Here is a 16363-nt window from a genome sequence, read left to right as displayed (position 1 = left end):
AGCATACTATAGTGGATAGCCTATCCCTTCTCCAGGGGCTCTTCCCAACCCAGGGATCAAACCGGGGTCTCCTTACAGGCGAATTCTTTACCAACTGAGCTATGAGGGAAGCAATGATTTAATGCCCACTAGTTTGGGACAGAACTGGCTATGAACTCATGAGGGTAGGGGAGAAAATTAATTTTCCCTCTACTCCCCTGAGTTCTTGGCTAAGACCTTTATGATAAAAGACTAACAAGAAGAAGAAAAAAAAAAAAAAACCCAGACAAAAGCTTATTAACATGGAAACTGCATGTATACCTGGGAGATACCTAAGGGAAAAAAAATGAGTAACTCCCTGAGGTGGCTTAGAACTCCAGCTTATATACCACTTTCAGCTAAAGACAAAAGTGAGGTCTTTATATGATTTTACTTAGTTACAAGTTTCGTAGCAATATATTTTTCTGCATAGCTTGATCACTGTGTCAATGTATGATTGTGATATATAATAGGAAATACAAAATGTTTAAGCTGGGACATTGTGTTTAACTGTGGTGTTGGAGAAGACTCTTGAGAGTCCCTTGGACTCCATCCTAGGAGTCCAGTCCATCCTAAAGGAGATCAGTCCTGAGTGTTCATTGGAGGGACTGATATTGAAGCTGAAACTCCAATACTTTGATCACCTGATGCGAAGAACTGACTCATTGGAAAAGACCCTGATGCTGGGAAAGATTGAAGGCAGGAGGAGAAGGGGATGAAAGAACATGAGATGGTTGGATGGCATCACCAACTCTATGGACATGAGTTTGGGTAAACTCTGGGAGTTGGTGATGGACAGGGAGGCATGGTGTGCTGCAGTCCATGAGTTCACAAAGAGTTGGACATGACTGAGCAACTGAACTGAACTGAAGCTGGGACATTAGCACTTGCCTCTCCAGAAACTTTATTTCATGGATGCCTCTCAAGAGAGAATATAAACAGATTTCTTTTTGTACACAAAGAAACATGACTCAATGGTGCAATATAAATAATACATGCTATTTACAAATAGTGGAAAATCCATATGTTTCAAATGGATATAGAAGAACTTTTCAAACCACAATGACGAATCAAAATAACACAGAGCAGATGATTTTTGTGAAACGTTCCAGAGATGTTTGGTAATTTCATTGTCCTGTATTGTAAAACAATGCAATTAAATTTGGTTAATTCTACTAAAGTCAACCTAAAACTATTAAATATTTTAGTGGCTCCATCAGTACTTTTATCCCTGGGACATATCAGCCAAGAATATGCATCATCAAGGGTTATATCGTCTCCAAGGGGCTAACAATTGGTTCATAGGGGAGGGGAGGAAAAAAGTCTTAGATGTTAAGATGGTTTGTGGCTCTTATCAAAACTCAATCCTACTGAAAAAAATCTTATTATTTAGTGTTTAATTTCTCTCACTAGAGACAATTTAAATTTAACTTCATTTCTTTCCCTTATGGAAGTGCTAATAAAAAAAAATAGCTAAGAAACATTCTCCTATGGATAGAGCAATAAATACATTAAGTGGAAAGGACTGGAGGAAGTGATGGAGCACTGCCTTCTGCCCTGGGTGAATTGCTTCTCTATGTGTCCTCATGGGGCCACTCTGCTCTCATATGTCTCTACTCTGACCTTTCCCTCTGGTATCCTGCATTGAAATATGACTTAATCCTATATACCAGAATTCTTTCAGTCTTCTCTTTGTCCCCACCAAGGGTGAGCTGACTGGGGCTCCAGGCTTTAGCTCCAGGATGGGGCAACTGTCTTCCTCCCACTAGAGAGTACCTCTTCCCAGCTCCGGCTCAAGCCAGAAGAAAGACTGTTCCAGGCCCCTCCCGGTGCCACTTGGGATGCCTCTCTCTTGGCTGGGGTGGCCTCCACTTTTCAGCTGGTGCTCCATCGGCAGCTGAATAGGTCTTCATATCACTGACTGATCCAATGGGATGCTTTAGTTCTGCTGTTCATCCTTTGAACATTTGAAGAAAGCAGCTTTGATTACTCATTCTGTAACAATTAATAACTGAAAATTTACCTTCTCTTTGTTTTTGGCATATTTGTATATACCAGTTTCTTCATTGCCTTCAGTTTGACTGGTTTGTCTGAGTTAATTTGAATCTTTATTCTCAATGAATAAGCTCTGGACTTGTTCATATGTATTATAGTTCTGGGCTCTCACACAGTGCTGGTGATAAAATAGTTTAAAACTCACTAAAAAATGGAATGAAATGTTTAGCCTTACTTCATCTCTAAAAATAAAGGGGGTGAGAAGATGTTTTGGATGGATACGTTAGGTGACCTCACATACCCTATGTGTTGGAAAGAATCATTGCCCACTTGCACATGTGACCAGGCTGTCCTAATTGCCCTGTGAGTGGCCAGACTATTCAGATAGTCAGTGTGGGTGTGGGCCAAGCAGTGACCTGAAGTCAGGCAATCAAACTGCAACAGCCTAGCTGGGACCCTTCTGCTATTATATGGTTAGGCCCCTGGACACCTGCTTCATCTGAGGAAACCCGAAGGTTGTTTCAAGCTCCTGAAATGGTGTCAAGCTTCTCTCTGTTTCCAAAGCCAATTATTTGATGTAATAGTGACCTTCCACTTACAGATGGGTTGGGTTCCAACAGTTTAGTTCAAAATCAATTGTTTTCTATCAAAAGTAATGAGAAAAGGAAAAAAAGCCAGCCCGTAGAAATCTATTAAATTTAAACCTTGATGAAATATCATACATTTGTAATGAAAAGCAGTAGAAGAATCAAATATTATAATACAAAAGTGAAGATTGTGCTTGCAAATCCATTAATTATAATTGAAAATAACTGAATTAATTAAGAGTTTCTTATGTATATAACATGGCTTCTATCATGGCATTTTTTAAATCTTATGAGGATGAGAGGGAAGTTAGAGATTTGTGGAATTATTGAGAGGAAATTCTCAGGACATTTAGAGGCTTCATATGTTAAAGAATAATTTTACTTTAAAACTCTCTTTAGATATCCATGTTTTACAGATACCAAGCAGCCACCATAGGGTTCATTTTTATTCACAAAGAAGGAATACAGAGAAAAAGAGAGAGTGTCCTGGGTTGGGTTTCCTGGAATTGAGTCTGTTGAATTCGTGTACAAGAAGATTATTGGGTAGTACTCTTAGGGCTTCCCTGATAGCTCAGATGGTGAAGAATCCACCTGCAATGCAGGAGACCCCGGTTTGATTCCTGAGTTGGGAAAATCCACTGGAGAGAGGATAGGCTACCCACCCCAGTATTCTTGGGCTTCCCTTGTGGCTGAGCTGGTAAAGAATCCACCCACAATGTGGGAGACCTGGGTTTGATCCCTGGGTTGGGAAGATCCCCTGGAGAAGGGAAAGGCTACCCACTCCAGTATTCTGGCCTGGAGAATTCCATGGACTGTATAGTCCATGGGGTCGCAAAGGGTTGGACATGACTAAGTGACTTTCACACTTAGGATAGACCCTTTTGGGGGTGGGTGGTGAAGGTACAGGACTGGGGAAGGGGGATGTTTGGCTGAGATGGAGCCACCACAAAAGACTCAGCGGATGCTCTGGGAGCCATGGACCAGGTACAAACCCTTCAGAGTTGTCCTACCTTGAGGCAAGTGGTGGAGATTTTTATCTGGTCCTTCATTAGTCGCTGGATACGGGTTACTCCCAGGGAAGGGGGTGTGATCTTGAGCCAGGTGACTCTCCCTCTAAGCACAGTCCCTGCGAAGGAACAGCCACGACAGCCATGGATCACTAGCACCCCCAGCCATGGCAGATTGGTTCTCAGTCCTGAAATCACAGGATCCACTAAAAGCCATGTTCCTCTTCCTGAGGTCACTGATTAAGAATTAAAGAAAAGAAGAAAAATATGGTTGAGTGAGTGGGTGCATATCGGGGAGAGAAAGATGATGTGGGGGAGAATCAAGCAGACTGTGAGTTGCGGTAGATGAGGACAGCCCGGGAGTAGCTTTTGCAAGGTCCTTTGAGGGGATGGGAAGAAAGTGTGGGGGAGGGCGCTGCTCAGGCCGCAGGCTGTCCTTGCTTGAACAGTTGAGTTGCTGGTGAGAGTAAGCTGAATTGGGGGGTGGCAATGGCACCCCACTCCAGCACTCTTGCCTGGAAAATCCCATGGACAGAGGAGCCTGGTAGGCTGCAGTCCATGGGGTCGCTACGAGTCGGACACGACTGAGCGACTTCACTTTCACTTTTCACTTTCATGCAACCCACTCCAGTGTTCTTGCCTGGAGAATCCCAGGGACGGGGGAGCCTGGTGGGCTGCAGTCTCTGGGGTCGCACAGAGTTGGACACGACTGAAGCGACTTAGCAGCAGCAGCAACAGCAGCAACCTGTGCCTGATGTTGAATGTAGAGGACCTTGAATTAAATTACATGCTCTACCTTGGGGTTCCTGCACATAGAAGCAGGCTGAAGCCTGTGGTGGAGCAGGTTGAACTGTGGTGGTTCCCCCAGATTTTTGGAATGGGACAAATTTTTTTTTTTGAGGGAAAAATCAATTTTATTAATGAGTTTTTAGATTTCTATAACATCTAGCATCTTTCTATAAAATAGTTCTTTATGGCAGGCAATTATTTTTGATGTCAATATGGAACTTACTGTATTTATTAATTTTTGATGTCAATATGGAACTTACTGTATTTATTAATTTTTAATTTTGTTGTGTTTTAAGGATTTTGTGACACCTTCTGAACCACCTGGACATGCTGGGTATTGTGGCAAACCCCTCTGGGAATTGTTGGACTCTCATACAGAGCATTGCCTGGAACAGACAAAAGAAGTAAACAGTGGTCTTTGCTTTCAAGGAGATGATGATTTAATTTTGAAAAGAAAGAATGCAAAGCAAGCTGCTATTTCTAATGTCAGGAAGTACTATCCCTTCCAGAAAAGGCTTCTCTTAAATATGGAAAACATATTAAAAAAGAAGTGGGAGAGAGAAGGGAGAGGGCAGGCAACAAAATCATCTTTCCTTCTATCCCTAGAAGGATAAATAGCCTGAGAGTCTGGAGTGAGTTAGCAAGCTATTTTATACAAAGTCCGGGAAATCTCCCGTTTTTAAGTATTACCTTCTTGTTTATTTTGTCCTTGTGGTACTTTGGAATGTACATTTCTCAGATATTTGAGAGGCATTCTGTAATGTATATTCCAGGCATCGCCTCTTACTCATCTTTTGGTGTAGTCCATCTGTAATTGACTGGTGTGCTTTTCCGGAATCTAGGTTTATCTTTGTTTGGGAAATAATTGCTCGATATAGGTGACCCTGTTTTGTATTTTTTTGTTCATAAAAGACATCACCATTGTAGAGTTTGATTTTTTTGTTGTTGTTGTTTTAAAAACTGAGCTCTTATGACTTGTCGAAGAATATATTTGCTGCCTAGAAAGTGACTTCCTCTACAAATCAGTGTTTGGTGGAAACGGTGAAGAGAAAGCGTGCCTAGGGCCTAGAAGGAGTTGGTTTCTTTTTATCTCTTGTTCACTCTTCACAGGCTCCAGAGAATCCATGGAAGGAACTTTCTCCAGCTCCTTTCCAGTTCAGTGAGCTGATCTTGCTTTAAGCCCATGTTTATGTTTTCATTCCTGCCGATATGGTTGGGGGTGTGTTAGATAAACCTAAGATGTAGGAAAAGTTTATCTCGGAGGCCTCCTTCCCTCTATAGAAAACTTTCTGCTCTTCCTGTCTGTCCCTTCAGACTCCAGGCTTTCTCTCACACTGCCTCAGTTTCTCCTCTGCCCTTTCTTCTAGACCACCCTATAGGTGGTGGTTCAATATTCTTACCTGGCTTTCCAGTTTATAACTCTACTGTTTAAACTTGCTCTTTTTGGGTTTCATTATTTCAAGGCCTTGTTAGGAGACTGGCCAGTTTGTCTCATAAATCAGTTCACGTCAAGCTGTTAATGGCTGATAAAAACCAACTGCAAAAAGGCACCGGCTTAAAAACAACCCATTTCCATTTTATCCGACTGGGATCTTTAATGCCTTTCCTCTGTTCAGGCCTGCCAGTATGGCTTGTGTGTAGGGAAAAATTCACAGAATATGCATTCCATATTTTCCTGGAGTTTCACATTAACTTGGTTTTTTTTTGGAAGGGAACCCACTTTATTTTTACATTAAAGCAAGTAAAGAGATGGGTTTCCCTGGTGGCTCAGACAGTAAAGAGTCAGCCTGTAGTGCAGGAGGCCTGGGTTTCATCCCTGGGTCGGGCAGATCCGCTGGAGGAGGAAATGGCAACCCACTCCAGTATTCTTGCCTGGAGAATCCTATGGACAGAGGAGCCTGTTGGAATATAGTCCATGGGGTCACAAAGAGTCAGACATGATTGAGTGACTAACACACACACACACACACACACATACACAAGTAAAGAGATATATTATAGTAGAAATCAAAATTCCCCGTATCTTAAAAATCAAGCATGAGCAAAAAAGACACTTTTAGTTTTGGTAATCTACTCTGGGCTAGTGTCTGGGTCTCCTGGAGTTTGTTTTCACTTCTTCTGTCAAGGATTCTTGAATGAAGCCCCGAGAAGCAGTAGCTTAAGCCAAGTTATTTTTCACGGTCGGGCTCTTTAGGCTTTTTAGGAGATCAGTGGGGAATAATTTTTTTTCTTTTTGGAACTTCTCTGCTCATTTGTCCAGATACAGTCGGATGTATTTGGTGGGCCAGTTGTTTGAACAGGAGGGCATTGTCAGGGCTGAACACTCTTTCAGTCTCCCTACAAAGTTGTGCTTAGTTCTATCTGTGCTTTTGCACAGGTGTCTTGGTGGGTGAGTTAGATATTCGAGCGATGACATTTAGCAAAAAGATGACAGAGAATTTCTTTTTAGTTTACATTTTGGGGTCAGATAAGATCCTTTAGGTACTTCTTTATAAACATATTTAAAATTGTTGAATTATTTACTTTCAGTAGAAAACTGAAAGTTAAACAAAAATGAATCTTCGGTGAACTTTGAAGATAGGTTTAAACTTTTAAATATGCACATCTGTTTTATTGTATAATAATATTTTTTTGAAGGCAGAGAAGAACGTACAATGGGAAAACTGCAAAATGAATGGGATTATTAGTTATTTTTAAGTAGAGAATTTTCTAGAAAGGAATTGTTATAGATTGGGCAATAGTTCAATTATTCATACTTTGTTGCTTTAATGTCTGCTGGATTCAGCTACGGCTTCACAGCTCATGTGCTTTCTTTACAAAAGGGCCAGGTTACTAGTAAAGTCAAAACATTGCGGTCATTTCCTTTTAAGAAAAAATTTCCATTTTTTTTATTGTTTTCAGCAAATAATTTACCGTAACTATTGATTGAAATATGCTTACCATCTTTTGCCAGAAGTACTGGGGGGAAATTATATTTTACGTTCCTACAAAACTGGAGAGTAAACATTTCCCTAGAGATTACAAGAGGTTTTTGGAAAGAAACTTACCCCAAAGTGGTTTTCCTATCCTCATGCTTCTTCATGAAATCTACCAGGAGAGATTTATTATTCCAACGTAAGCAACATTCTGGGAGGAACAACCCCCTAAGATCGTTATCAATCACTTAAATCTTAGTGCTAATTTGTATATCAGCAGCTTTGCCATTTTCAGTTAAGAGCTATTGCTAAGAATATCTATTGTCAAATGTGGTCCCTTAGTAAAAAAAGAATATCTATTGTCAAGTCAAAACCCCACTATTTTAACTACAACATCAAAGGAAACAAAAAAAAGTAAATAACTATAATTGTACTGCTCTAACAGAATAGGCTCACCTATGTGTTTTCCTTCCTGTCTTTGTCCATTTGCACACACATTTCTCACGTTGATGTTATCGGCATGTTGACTCACAGTGCACCTAGCTGGGGAGTGGGCTGGGGACAGTGCCTGTCTGGCAGCGTATCTGGATCACAGGAGATGACAAAGCAGCAAAGGGGACTGCCACAGCTTTCTACCACTGCTGCTCTCCGTGGCTCCCTCTTGTTCTGCTCTCCACTTCCTTTCACTTCATCCTCCCCCCAAGCTACCTTCTGTTTGTGGGAGAAAGTAAACTCAAATTTTGTCATTATTTGTGAGTTTTCATGTATTTACAGTTACTGGAATTTTCAAGTTGAAATTGCAAATCAACCACCCAATCTAACTGCTGGGTTTTGTTTTCTTTTCCCTACTGCTCCTGAATCCCATACCCAACACAACCCACATAAATGAATTATTAATACTTTTTACTTGCCAAGCAACTTTCAGGGCAGGGAAATACAGAGACGACTTACCCTTAGTTTCTACCTTAAAGTGACAGAGTAAAGAGATTTACACTGTAGATGTGTTGTGATGAATGTTATCTTCCATGAGAGCAAAAAATGAGCTAGATTTGCCATGATAAGAAATATGATACACGTGGGGATAAAGCATAATACCATGAGTGCACACTGTAGGAGCCTTAACCTAACTCTGTGGAGAGGCCCAGAGAAGGTAACAGTTAGACTGGCTTTGGAAGTTTGGGAAGCAGGGTAGAGAAGGGGGAAGGAGGTGCGCTATGCACAAAGATGCTGAGGTGTGGAGGAGAGATGTCGGCTCTAGTTCAGGCCAGAGAAGGGTATGAGGTCACTGGGTCACATGTTGTCAAGGGTCTGATGTTCTTTTAGGTAGGTGGGAGGTTGTGCTGTGAACCTCGGTGTTCCAAATGGAGATTTGAGGGCACGGAAATGACACGGTTAGTTTTTTGTTTGTTTCAAGAAAGAGTAGTTCTGGTGGGTAAGGAACTGGCAGAATGAGGGTGGCGTGGGAGGCCCAGTGGTCCTATGGCCTTTTCCTCTGTAGTGAATTTCTCAGTATCTATCATGCTGTGTGGTCTTTGTTGAGGAAATGAGTGGATTGGTATTATATCTGAGCTTAAGAATGACTCTGTGTGTCAGTTTTAAACTCTGATCTTGAGTGTTGCAGGCTGCCTAGGTAGTGCAGTGGTAAATAATTCACCTGCCAATGCAGGTGACACAAGAGACTTGTATTCGATCCCTGGGTTGGGAAGATCCCCTGGAGTAGGAAGTGGCAACCTGTTCCAGCATTCTTGCCTGGAAAATTCCATGGATAGAGAAGCTTGGTGGGCTACAGTCCATGGGGTCACAGAGTCGAACAGACACACACGTACACACACTTGAGTGTTGCTCTTGGTAGCCCATCAACCACACAACTTACGTCAAAGCATCACACATCAAGGGTACTAAGTTAGTCCATTCAGTCCACCCCTCTTCTCTGCATTGTGGGACTGGTGTCCAAGAAAGACAAATTGGACATTTAAAATTCACTTGAGGGAATCACCAGGGATGTCTTTCCAATTCTAGTCTAAATTTCCTTGGCTTCAGCTTCCATTTTGAGTTCTGACTCTGTCTTACAAACGTAAAGACTGAGGTTAGTCTTCCTGGCCTTTTTTCCTTTAGTGGGGACTTTGCTGCTGCTGCTGCTGCTGCTAGGTCGCTTCAGTTGTGTCCGACTCTGTGTGACTCCATAGATGGCAGCCCATCAGGCTCCTCCGTCCCTGGGATTCTCCAGGCAAGAACACTGGAGTGGGTTGCTATTTCCTTCTCCAATACATGAAGGTGGAAAGTGAAAGGGAAGTCGCTCAGTTGTGTCCGACTCTTAGCAACCCCACGGACAGCAGCCTAGCAGGCTTCTCTGTCCATGGGAGTTTGGAGGCAAGAGTACTGGAGTGGGTTGCCAGTGCCTTCTCCAGTGGGGACTTTAGGTCCCCTCTAAAGATTTTGGTTAACAGCAGCTCTTCAGCTTCTTCTATGATTCAGGTCTCAAATAGATCTGCCTTCTCACTCATGTTCCAATTTTCAGGCCCCAATTCTGGGTCCAGGCACTGAAGAATGCAAAGGTCAGAAGATTCCCAGCCTCCTCACTAGGGAATGTGCAAACAGATCACACCTGTCCTGGGTTCATTTCTCCTTGAGAAGGTTTATTCACATTGTTCAGAATCATGCACTATCCCAAAGCTTGCTTTCAACCAATTCCTCTCTTTCAACATATTTTCCTGAGTCACTTTCTCATTAACCCACTTTCCCCTTTAACAATCAATCTAAGCCAATCTCTTTGAACTGTTTTTTCGGCTTCAAAATTGTATACTTAAAACATTTGAGACAATTCTGAACCTCAGAAAGGGAAAAATAGGATTTGTCTATTATCTGGAGTATGATATCTTGTTTATGGGTCCTCTAGACCTCTGTATATTCTTCTTAAGATACTTTTTAATGTAAATTTTCAAATATATACAAATTAGATAAAATAGTATAAGGACTATGTGTGCTTATCATCCAGCTTCAATAGTTATAAACAAGTGGCTCAGTTAATTTAATATATTACCCTTATTTCATCTATTACCCCAACCATTTCCTCAGTCGCAAATATTTTCAATAAAATCCTAAATCTCCTCTGATTTAATATGTAAATACCTCACGTTAAGTATTCCCTTCACAAGCCAGAATGTCAATAATTTTCAATATAAACAAATAATTTGTCTAGTTTCAAATTTTCCCAGTTGTCTCAGATTTTTAAAAAAAATATATATATTTTTCAAAATAAGACTTAAATAAGGCCATACATTTGAGTTGGTTGATCTCTAGTGTTTTGTTTTTTGATTTACAAATTCTTTCTTCATCTCCATCTTATTATTTCTTGGTAATGCATTTGTTGAAGAAACTGGGTAATTCATCCCATGGGTTCTCCAGCCTGGATTTTGCTAATTGTATCGCTGAAAGACTTTCTAACATGTTCCTGTATTCTTGTATGTCTTATAAACTAGTGGTTAGATTTTGAGGTTTAATCAGATCCAGGTTTCTCTCTTTTTGTTTTTTTTATTTCTTTCTTACAAGAAGATAATTTAAGTGGTGTTATATACATCTACTAGTCTTTTTGTACAATGATAATCACTGTACAATGATAATCAGCCACTGATAATTACTGCCAATCTCTATAAATTTATTAAAGGTTGAAAAATGATGCTGTCTAAACTCTGTCATCCTGCTTTAATTTAACAGCCTTATCGACCATTTGGTTACCCTAGTACAGTTTGATAAACGAACTAGTTTATCAAAGTTTATGTAAGTTTAGTTGATAAACTTATCAAACGAACAGTTTGATAAGCGAACCTTGGATAAAGACTTAATTATTCCCCTTAATTGATTTTCAAAAACATTACTTGGTTAGTGTTTGTTGCTCAGTCATGTTGGACTCTTTGCAACCCAGTGGACTGTAGCCTGCCAGGTTCCTCTGTCCATGGGATTTTCCAGACAAGAATACTGGAGTGGGTTGCCCTTTCCTTCTCCAGGGGGTCTTCCTGGCCCAGGGATTGAACCTGGGTCTCCCACATTGCAGCAGACTCTTTATCACCTGAGTTACCAGGAAATGTTACTTGGTTAGCAACCTTCAAAGATGACCCATTGATTTTAAAAATGTTCATTGTGAAATAAGCATGTTTGTTGTGTTTTCAGTCACTGCAGTCATTATTCTTATTGATGCTCCAATGTCCCTTTTCGAGCAGTGAGAGTATATTCAAGTTGTTTTCTGATTCTCTTGGGCAATCTTGTTAACCTTGAGAGTGTCCCTGTGTTACGATCTGACAAGATGGTCCATTTCCTTTTTCAGACTTAGAATCAGCTATTTTCCCAAAGGAATATGATTCCTTTAAGTTGGAAATTATTTATGGAAACAGCGGTGTAAGACCTAAGGCTTCTCATTGCTCTTGGGTTGGTCATTGTTTTCAGAATTTTTCAGAAGACAGAGCTAAGAAATACGTATTTTTAAAAAATTAAATACATAAGCTCATGCTGATAGTTCTGGTTCAAATTTAGGACAACAGGGCATTAACTCACAAATCTTACATCTGTACCTCCTTTCCCTCCTGCCAAGAATCCTGATGTTTGACGACATCAGCACAATTACTTATTTTGTTTCATCTCACAATACACACATAATAGACTCAGGAAAATAATACCTACCACTAGAATCAAGGATTTGATCACTGAAAGCAGTTTAAGATTTGTTTGCAGTCCTTTTGGTCCTCAGGGTCTGTCCTAATAAGGATATATTGTCAATTTACAGTGCTTCAATTAGCTCGGCTGTGTGATTTTTACCCCTACAAGATACACAGTTTCATTCACTTGATAAATGTTGCTCTCAATTAAAAAAAACTTTTGTGCTAACCAAAAATCTGTTTTATTATGGAAGACCACTACTTCTCACTTGCTGAGAATATACACAAGTGCAAAACCAAAAACAAAATCAGGATTTCCCTGGTGGTCCAGTGGTTAAGAATCTGCCTGCCAATGCAGGGGACACAGGTTCAATCCCTGATCCAAGAAGATCTGGCTTACCGTGGGGCGACTAAACCCCTGCTCTGCAACTACTGAGCTCACCACTCTAGAGCTTGTGCTCTGCAACAAGAGACGCCACTGCAATGAGAAGCCTGCACACCACAGCCAGAGAGCTGCAACTAGAGACAGTCCACACTCATCAACAAAGATCCAGGGCAGGCAAAACAAAACAAAAAAACAAAAATAAACACCAAAAAAGCCTTCCATAGGCTACAGTGATGCACATTAGCCCTACTGCAAACATTCTATGGTCTTTGAATTGTTGCTCTCAATTTTTAAGAATTACATTTTGTTATGTTTAATTTTGTTATATAATTTGCCCAAGTGGTCACAATGAATCAGATATGACTAAGCGGCTAACACGTCAGACTTCCTTGATGGCTCAGATGGTAAAGAATCTGCGTGTAATACGGGAGATCCAGGTTCGATCCCTGCGTCAGGAAGATCCCCTGGAGAAGGGAATGGCAACCTACGCCAGTACTCTTGCCTGAAGAATCCCATGGACAGAGGAACCTGGTGGGCTATAGTCCATGGGATCACAAAGAGTCAGATATGACTGAGTGACTAACACTCTGTAAAATATCTATGTTGTGCGAAACTCAAATTTACACATCAAGGTATATTCCAAGAAGTCTTGTCTTGTCCCCTGTCCTCTATATAATTTCTTATTTGTTGTTGATGAGTGGCTGAGTCGTGCCTGACTCTTTGTGACCTCATAGACTACAGCACGCCAGGCTCCCCCGTCCTTCATTACCTCCCAGAGTTTGCTCAGATTCATGTCCATTGAGACAATGAGCACTCTCTATCCATCTCATCCTCTGCTGCTCCCTTCTCCTTTTTCCTTCAGTCTTTCCCAGCATCAGGTCTTTTCCAGTGAGTCCACTCTTCACATCAGGTGGCCAAATTAATGGAGCTAAAGCTTCAGCATCCGGCCCTCCAATGAATATTTTACTTCCAGTGAATATTCAGGGTTGATTTCCTTTAGGATTGACTGGTTTGAACTCCTTCCAGTCCAAGGGACTCTCAAGAATCTTCTCCAGCACCACAATTTGAAAGCATTAATTTTTCTGCACTCAGCCTTATTTATGGTCCAACTCTCACACCTGTACATGACTACTGGATATCTAGTGATGTCTTTGCTTTTTAAATAAGTTCTCATAGGTAACCATGTTTTTAAAAAGTACGTTAATCCTTCCACTGCTTTTTTTTTAAATGAGCAAGTATTTATAGGCATTCATATCTTTCTCCTCCTTCCTAATGATGCACATCTTTATATAGCGGCCTTTTTAACTTTTGATTTATTTGGAGATCAGTCCAGAATGGTGTAGAGATAATCCTCATTCCTTTTACACTTGCCTTATGCTCCATCGTGTGGCTATATGTTGGTTTCTTCAGTCAGTCCTCTCTTATAGACATTTGGGTTTCTTCCAAGTCCTTTAACTTTACAAATTGTATTGTGGTGAATAGCTTCTTGAACCTTTTTGTATTTTTGCCTCTCTAACATTGAGTTAGATTACTAGAAATGTGATTGCTGGGTCAGTATCTATCAAGGGACCTCTAGAAGAGATTAGCAAATTTCCCTCTAAGAGAGATAACTAACTGCATTCCCACCAGTAAAGCATGTGTCTATTTTCCCAAAGCCTTGCCAAAAGTGTGTATTGTGAAATTTGGGGGATTTTCCCAATCTGGTATGTAAGAATTGGTATCTGATGAAGTTTGAAATGATACTTCTCTCATTAGCAATGATGAGTTTCTTGTAGGCCACTTACATTTGCCTATGAACTGCTTTTTAATCACTTTTGATGATATAAGGGCCTTCATCTTTTCTTCTCAAAATTTAAAAGCCATTCATATACTAAGGATATTTACCACTTGTAATATACATTGTACTTACTTTTCCTAGTTTGTCACTTATCTTTTTATATTCTTTATAATGCTTTTCACATGTAAAGGTTTTTTTCTTTCTATAAAGTTTTACATCAATTTTATTCGTCCCTTCTCTTTTTGCTTCTGGATTTTGAGTCATGGTTATGAAAAACTTTTGTACTCTCATATAATACAGCAGTTCATTCAAGCTTTCATCTTACAGTTGCATGGTTTCATTTGATTACATTTCTGATACATTTGGAATTTATCCTATTTTATGATATGAGAAATAGATTCATTTTTTCTCTTTAAAAGAGTTATCTAATTAGGCCAATACTGCTTAGTTATATGTCTATCTTTTCCCCACCAATTTGATATATTGGTCATACCATATGTTAAGCTTTCATATATGATTGTATTCCTTGCAGGGTTTTTACTCTACTGAAAATAATAAATATTAAAAGTTTCAACTGAAGTTGGTTGACTCAGCAGGTCCTGTGCTGCCCAGAGTACAGGGAAGATACAAAATGCTGTTAGCCATGGTGTATACTGGATAAAAGATCTGAAACCTCATGGATGTTTCATAAGCCTTTGGTTGCATGAATGACTCATTAAAAACAATTGGTAAGTGATTAAATAATTTGAGATATATATTTTGAACAGGGTGAGATTTCTATGAAATATCAATTAATAATGCAGTGGTAGACAGAATAATGGAAAAAACTAATAGTGAGATTTATAGTCAATCTACTTGGAAAAATAATACATTTGTTGTATAATATAAAATGTGAAGCTCTGAAAACTTGTGCATAAATCTTAAAATATAATTAGATAATTTAAATTTATTAAAAAAGCTTACTGTTGTATTTAAAAGAAACCAATGAAGAATCTTTCCATGAAGAGATTAATCCTTTTGAATTGCAAATAATTTTAAATGATTTCTTGGTTCAGATTTTGATGCATAAGATTTGTTTTCTGTAGTGGGCACACTGACATGTCTTTAAAACAGAACACAACAAAAACAGTGACCATTTGTCCTTTAGAGAATGAAAGTAAAGAAATGAAAAAAGAATTAATCTAGGTTTTTATTATACCAGGAAGACAAGTCCATAGACAACCACTGTCCAGACGTCTTGTACATATAGCCTAGTAAGTGCTTCCAATCTATCTTGGAGGTAAGAGCCAGAACTCTGAAGTCATCATCCTAACTCTTAAAGGATTTTCACATGTAGTTCAGTGTATAGCACTGCAAAGGAAGTTAGTTAATAGTTTAATAAATAAATTTCTCTAGAAGGTGCATAGGGAAATTAAAGAACAGGAAAGGAAGGGAAAGGATTAAATGAGAAGGAAGAAAATGACAGAGCTAAGAAAAGACTTCTCCATCTGGCTAAAGATTCATGGCTCAAAATTCTTTTTCTGGCCATGGCTGGAGTGTACAAAGGAAATGACAAAGCCAGTGCTAAGCACTTGGGGAGAGAATGGCTTTTCATATAGTGTAGCTCTGCATTAGGTCACTGATTCTTCTGACTCAGAGTTTTAATCAAGAGGCATTGGATGCATAGTCTCTCTTTTTTATAATCTTGAGAATCAGCAGTAAAGAAGTGCAGAGAACAATGGGAATTGTTTTGAGAACAATATTTTGTCCTAAAGCTTAAAAATATTTTTGTTCTAATGATGGGCCAAGGTTTGAATTGACGCAATAAATATTTGTTTGGTTTTTACTACCATTCCTAAGTATCAATATATATAACTTGCTTGTTTGATATTTTCCATGTCTCTCCTTTCTTTCCCTTGAGCCAGCCTTTAGATTCAGAACATTGGTTGCACACCCATGGGGCATAAAAATAACTTGAATTAAGTTTAACTTTAGAACATATGCTAAAACTTTTAGATTTGGCCACATTTGCCTCTGGGGCACTGTTAGTGAGGTTAATTAATGCCAAAAAGACTCTGAAGTGTGTGTTTTCCCTACTCTTTTCATCGTCCCCTTCTATCAAACAGATCAGTGATTTTGTGTAAGGGGATCATGCTCCAAATTTGTCCTCATTCTTCCTTCAGTTAGAATTGTAATTCCAGCTATTGAAAATGGAAAATGTCCTCAAACTTCTTAGAAAATTATTTCTCACAGCTATGAAAA

General features: G+C 39.6%; 1 long non-coding RNA gene across 2 annotated transcripts in view; it reads left to right on the top strand.

The window, feature by feature from the left end:
• The first annotated feature begins 4598 nt into the window (after window positions 1-4598).
• The window catches only part of LOC139177239 (uncharacterized), a 67822-nt gene continuing 56057 nt past the window's right edge, over window positions 4599-16363 (top strand). The window contains exons 1-2 of one of the 2 annotated variants that reach the window (XR_011561731.1): window positions 4599-4800; window positions 14655-14850. This is a non-coding gene — a long non-coding RNA (uncharacterized lncRNA). The remainder of the gene's footprint in view (window positions 4801-14654; window positions 14851-16363) is intronic. The other variant, XR_011561733.1, reaches the window with a different exon arrangement.

This window comes from Bos indicus, chromosome 2 (assembly GCF_029378745.1).
Source record: "Bos indicus isolate NIAB-ARS_2022 breed Sahiwal x Tharparkar chromosome 2, NIAB-ARS_B.indTharparkar_mat_pri_1.0, whole genome shotgun sequence".
Taxonomy (NCBI): Eukaryota; Metazoa; Chordata; class Mammalia; order Artiodactyla; family Bovidae; genus Bos; species Bos indicus.
This window is presented reverse-complemented; position numbering and strand designations above follow the sequence as displayed.